The sequence below is a fragment of the Scylla paramamosain genome, chromosome 8 (genome assembly GCF_035594125.1).
Source record: "Scylla paramamosain isolate STU-SP2022 chromosome 8, ASM3559412v1, whole genome shotgun sequence".
Taxonomy (NCBI): domain Eukaryota; kingdom Metazoa; phylum Arthropoda; class Malacostraca; order Decapoda; family Portunidae; genus Scylla; species Scylla paramamosain.
In genome coordinates, this window is record NC_087158.1 from 20,577,040 (window position 1) to 20,582,893 (window position 5,854).

Consider the following 5,854-nt stretch of genomic DNA (forward strand, 5'->3'; position numbering starts at 1 on the left):
ATCAACATAAGAATAACCTTAGCACTCTCTCTCTCTCTCTCTCTCTCTCTCTCTCTCTCTCTCTCTCTCTCTCTCTCTCACACGCCACGTTACCTTGAAGCCTCCTGCACACACGTACCCTCACCCATGTACCATATTTACTCCCAGGCTGGTGAGGGTGTGGTAAAATGGGCCCAGCTGCCTGGTGATACGCGGGATGCCCAGCAAGGACCGGGAAGCAGGGGCGGGATGAGAAACTATCATGGGCCACTGCTTTGATACTACTTGTTCTCTCAGGAGACTATTTTCAAAGACCACAGAGACCATTAATCAACTTCTATTGAGTGTTTCTGATAAGGCAGTCACGAGGAGGTGGTGCGTGATGGCGTGAGGATCAAAAGCACGTTATTTTTTTTTCCAGGAATTGGTAAACTGTTAATACTAAGCTAGAATTTCAGGATGTTTATTATACATTCTGTCCTTAATGATGAAAGTTTAGAAGCAAGTACTGCAGGATGTAAAAGGAAGTAGTAGGTAGGTGACAGGTAAGGCATGACAGTGGGGGGATGACAGCTTGAGAGTGGAGGGGTTAAAATTCGGGAGACAGGTTGTAAGACGAATAAGTGGTAGGATATAAGTATTGCTAAGTAAAAGTTAAGTGGCATGACTTGAAAGGATGGTATGTCCCATTAACTGGCAGACGCAATGCAGTTTTACAAGTACATTATATCAACTTGTGACTGAATATTAGGTCATACCACTGAAAAAAGCACTTTTACTTAATCTTATCTTTTCTGTATTTTAAGTTCTTATCTTTGCTTTCTGATTCATTGTTCGATTGTGTTTTATTTACTTATTTAGTCATTCACTGTACCAGAGAGGACCGATAGGTGTAGGGCGGGAGGCAAGCAAGGTAATTATTATGAGGCAAATTTACAAGCACGGCACTTGTCATTACGCTCAAACGCTCCAACAAAATTTTGCGTACATTTTTTTTTTTTCACAACATAAGACTACACGAACTGTCTAGACGTGTCCTACCTACAAATAACAGTACACATGAGGGGTTTCACTTTCCTTTGTATAAGAAGTTTTCAAGACTAAAGGCGAGTTTAAAAAGTAATTTTATTCTACAAACACCTTTGTAAGAGGTAAAATAACACTTGTACACACTCTCTCACACACACATACATACATACACTAACGTAGATCGCACATTGGCACGCACGCACCACAGCTTCACCCAAAGTTTTACGCCATTATTTCCTGATCCATGAAGCGGGGGAGATATGCGGCGAGGACCTTGCCTACGTGCTGGCCAGGCGAGGCGGGTGGGCGGGGCTTGGCGGGGGAGGAAGGGAGAAGGAGCGTGCGTGATGAGTGAAAGCGGTAGACGATGGTTCTCTGGCGACGACAATACCTCACCATTACGTCATATGCTGCTGTTGTTTACATGGTGTGTGTGTGTGTGTGTGTGTGTGTGTGTGTGTGTTTATAGTTACCGATAAATTTGTATGGATTCTTTCTTCTTTTCTTTTCATTTCTTCTTTCTTTTTTCTTTTTTGACGTGTCGCAAAGACTGCCCTAGGAGAAATCAAAAGGAAAACATCCCAATTAACTTGTAGTTCTCAAAAAAGTCGGTCGAAAAAAAGAAAAAAACAACTTTGTCAAATTTAGTTCCAGAGGTGTCTTGAAACTCATCTTTTGAAGAAACTCTTATCGCAGGAAGGGGGGAAAAACAGACACTGGCAGATAGTGATTTTAAAGTTTACTGCAGTTATACCACGTTACAAAACATATTAACAAATACCAGAGTCAAACCTTTCTCCATGCCGCTTTTTCCTCTTCCCCTCCCACTCATGACCACAGGAGGGGCGGCAACACCATCCCCTCCCCTGGCACCTGGTAATGCCTCGCTCATGGGGTCAGGTCACGGCGAGGCAGTACCGGATAGCAGAGATACCGCAAGGGCACGGGTATTCTGACTAACCTGGTGAGAATAAACGTAGAGAATCAATATTTTTAATCACTTTCCGTTTATTTATTTTTTTCTTTCTTTCTTCCACTTTTTTTTTTTTTTTTTTTTTTTTGAGGACAAAGGAGATGAAGCCCCTTGCGGGATATTCTTGGAGACTGATGGTCGGTCTCGGTGTGTTACGCTGCAGGTCAAATCATCATCATCATCCTTATTGTTATACCTATTATTATTACTACTATGGCGCCAACCTGAGGTTCACGCCGCCCCGAATGGTATGTTCTTAGACTGCCATTCGTTGCACCCATGACTTTTATTTATGATTTTATTGATCCACTGTCGAGTGTCGAGGATTGCTGCCACCTCTGCTGTGGATCACAATCAGTAACCTTTAATTCCCTGATGCATTACATGAACCGAACTTAAATTTAAGAAAAAAAATTATATTGATTCCAACAGCTCAGAGAAAACTGACGCTTTTCAAAAAATGGTGACATGGCGGATTGATTTAATTTCGCGGCGGCGCAACAGGTGAGGCCACAGGACGCCCAATGAACAAGCCTGTGCCGAGTGGTGGGGATAGGGGGTTTATACAGTGGCGGGTGTGGGAGACGCTGTATACAGAGGGCCTTTCTTACTCTATACAATAAAGTAATAATACAACACTCCTACATATCCTCACCATACAGACACGTTCATAAGAAGCAAGACGCTATTACCCATCACAGACCTTAGACTTGAGCTCGTATAGTGAAGGGCATATAGTAAAGTAAATATTGTGTGGATGTAATGACCAATGTTGTGCATACCATCATGTTCAATGTAATACGTTTAAAAGAAACATTTTATACATATTCATACGTTACATCCCATATTTCTGCACTGACTCATCCCAGGATCAAGTTTTCAGGAGAATTTAAGCACAGGGAGCTCAAGCATTTATGGAGTCTAAAGTTGGAAGGTTTAGTCTTTTGAAATCATATCAACAGCTCTGACTTGAAGAAATCTAACAAAAATGGAAGGCAAGGATGCAAGGTCCCCATTCCTCTGGAGTAAGTATTGCTCGATCCGCTGACTCACCCTCTCTCTCTCTCTCTCTCTCTCTCTCTCTCTCTCTCTCTCTCTCTCTCTCTCTCAATGAAGAATAGCTAATAAATGTAAATTGATTTCACAATATAGTGATAATAATAATAATAATAATAATAATAGTAAATGATGATGATGATGATGAAAATAATAATATTAATAATAATAATAATAATAATAATAATAATAATAATAATAATAATAATAAAAGGGTATTACTCTTGAGGAATGTGTGTGTGTTTGTGTGTGTGTGTGTGTTGACTCGGCTATCCTCTCCCTCCCCTTTTGAAGCGCATGTAGGCCTGGTATATAAAGATACATCATCATCATATCTCGTGTCTAAGCAAAGAGAAGGAATATAATTTGGAAAAGTTAACAGTTTGAATGATGTACTTAATTTGGTGGGTGGTGGTGGTGGTGTTAATGCTAATGGTGGTGGGGATGAACTGCCAACTTTAAGCCCTATGGTCATTACCTTTAAACACAACACTGTAAATAATTGATTGAGTTAATTACCGTAGGGGGTCTCACGTTATCAATCTTTAGCCTACGATCTAAAACTCTTCCCTGCTTTACTGCTTCTGTTGTTAATGATGTTGATAATGATGGCAATGATAACTGTTGTAGTCGTAGTAGTAGTAGTAGTAGTAGTAGTAGTAGTAGTAGTAGTAGTATCACTATGACAATTATCGATTTATCATTTCTGCTATTGCAACAAAAACCACAACTATGCCTGCTGCAGCTGTTGGCTATTGCATTATAATGCCGTGTGTGTGTGTGTGTGTGTGTGTGTGTGTGTGTGTGTGTGTGTGTGTGTGTGTGTGTGTGTGTGTTGAAATCTACCAAAAAACACACATGCATCAAACAAGGACACAAAAAATATAAACAAGCTTTTCCCTCTCGATCCTTAAACACAAACAAAAACAAGAGCTCACATCCAACACATCCCATGCATAACATGAATTAATAACAACCTAGGAACATATTCGATAACCAGCTAGACACTCCAGCCAGCCAGCCACTCCTCTCTCCACACACAAACAGACAGACAGGCCGGAGGAGGAGAGGAAGGATTGCTTGGTACACCCTACACATCACTCACCCTCGCTCTCTCCCTGCACTCCTGTCCTTCGTCTTGCCTTCACCGCGGGTAGTATCAACATCTCCTCCCACCCATCAATGAATAACTCCAAGCACGTCCTACTAGTCACGGTATTTGCCCCGAAATCTTTGAGTTCTCGCGGCGACACCACCTACCCGACCACGACTCAGAACACACTGACTGTTCAAACCCCGCAGTTGCCAAATGTTGCTGGAGGATATTTTTGCATTTCACTGCCTACGTGATGCTCTCATTCGCTGCTGTTTGACATTTCCACTTCATCTTCTTCTCCGGCGAAGGTTTGATCTGGTGTTGAATATGATGGGGTGTGTAAAACTTTGGGGGTTATTGACAGAAGTATGACAGATCTCTGTGTGTGTGTGTGTGTGTGTGTGTGTGTGTGTGTGTGTGTTGCCATATGGAAGGCGACTGGTTTATTTTTATGTTAGTTGCTATGTATTTGGGATAAGAAGATATGCGCATATCTATATCTATACATATATCAAAGCACAGAAGACACAGTACATGTAACACCAGAGATAAAACCTTGTAACAGATATATAAGAAAAAAAAATATGTATAAATATAAATAAACACTATTATCTTTCTTGTTCTCCGACTTTTCTCTTCATATAATATCGATCATCTAATCTGATAGGTATGAAATTAAGAGCACCTAAATGCAAGCCATCGCTAGCGTCCACACCGAGCACGTGAACTACCTTGGCAAAAGCTTTCCAAGGCACGCTCCGCCCCAGCCTCGAAAACTGGATGTCACCGGTTTAGCTGAACGAACACTGCGCGGCTGCCTGAGCGGTGTGTCACAATGTTTCGTTCTTAAATGAGAGAAAAATGGATGTATGTAAGCTGCTTTTTATGTGTAAGAATAGCTGCCATTGAAATGTGTGATCACGCACTGGTGCATACTGTACTAGAATCAAGAATGAGAGAGAGAGAGAGAGAGAGAGAGAGAGAGAGAGAGAGAGAGAGAGAGAGAGAGAGAGAGAGAGAGAGAGAGATGGCAAGAAAGGAACTGCTTTCTTTACTAATGTTCATGATTTTAGAAAGTGCTTTAAAATATATATTTCTCTCTCTCTCTCTCTCTCTCTCTCTCTCTCTCTCTCTCTCTCTCTCTCTCTCTCTCTCTCTCGCTATATATATATATATATATATATATATATATATATATATATATATACTCGTATATATATATATATATATATATATATATATATATATATATATATATATATATATATATATATATATATATATATATATATATATATATATATATATATATATATATATATATATATATATATATATATATATATATATATATATATATATAATACGTATGTTGCACCAAGCCAATCTTGAAAGTGAATAAATGCTGCTTCATTTTGTGTCTGACATTTTGCATTCATTCTTTTACCTACTGATGTCAAAATGCATTTTCAGGTCAGTGCTTGTAAAAAAAATAAATAAATAAATAAATAAAAAAAAATAGATAAAAATCGGGGTAGTCTAACATCTACGGACGTGCGACTGGCTATCAGTTTTACTATATCTAATTGATTTTCTGAAGTCTCATTTACTATATTTTGTATAAGATTTTTTTTCTATTCCATGAAGTAAACAAGAAAATGAGATAGTTTTTTTTTTTTTCTTTTCAATAACACCACCAAACGAGGTGCAGGCACAAGGAA

General features: G+C 39.3%; 1 protein-coding gene across 7 annotated transcripts in view; it reads right to left on the minus strand.

Annotated features, from left to right (window-relative positions):
- Nucleotides 1-4,317, minus strand: part of LOC135102932 (uncharacterized) — a 61,111-nt gene extending 56,794 nt beyond the window's left edge. For 4 of the 7 annotated variants that reach the window (XM_064008621.1, XM_064008617.1, XM_064008623.1 and 1 more), the window contains exon 1: nucleotides 4,143-4,280. The gene's annotated coding sequence lies outside the window, so the exon portion shown is untranslated. Of the gene's footprint in view, nucleotides 1,564-1,789; nucleotides 1,970-4,142 lie in introns of all 7 variants that reach the window. The other 3 variants (XR_010269868.1, XR_010269867.1, XM_064008618.1) reach the window with 3 other exon arrangements.
- Nucleotides 4,318-5,854: the final 1,537 nt, after the last annotated feature.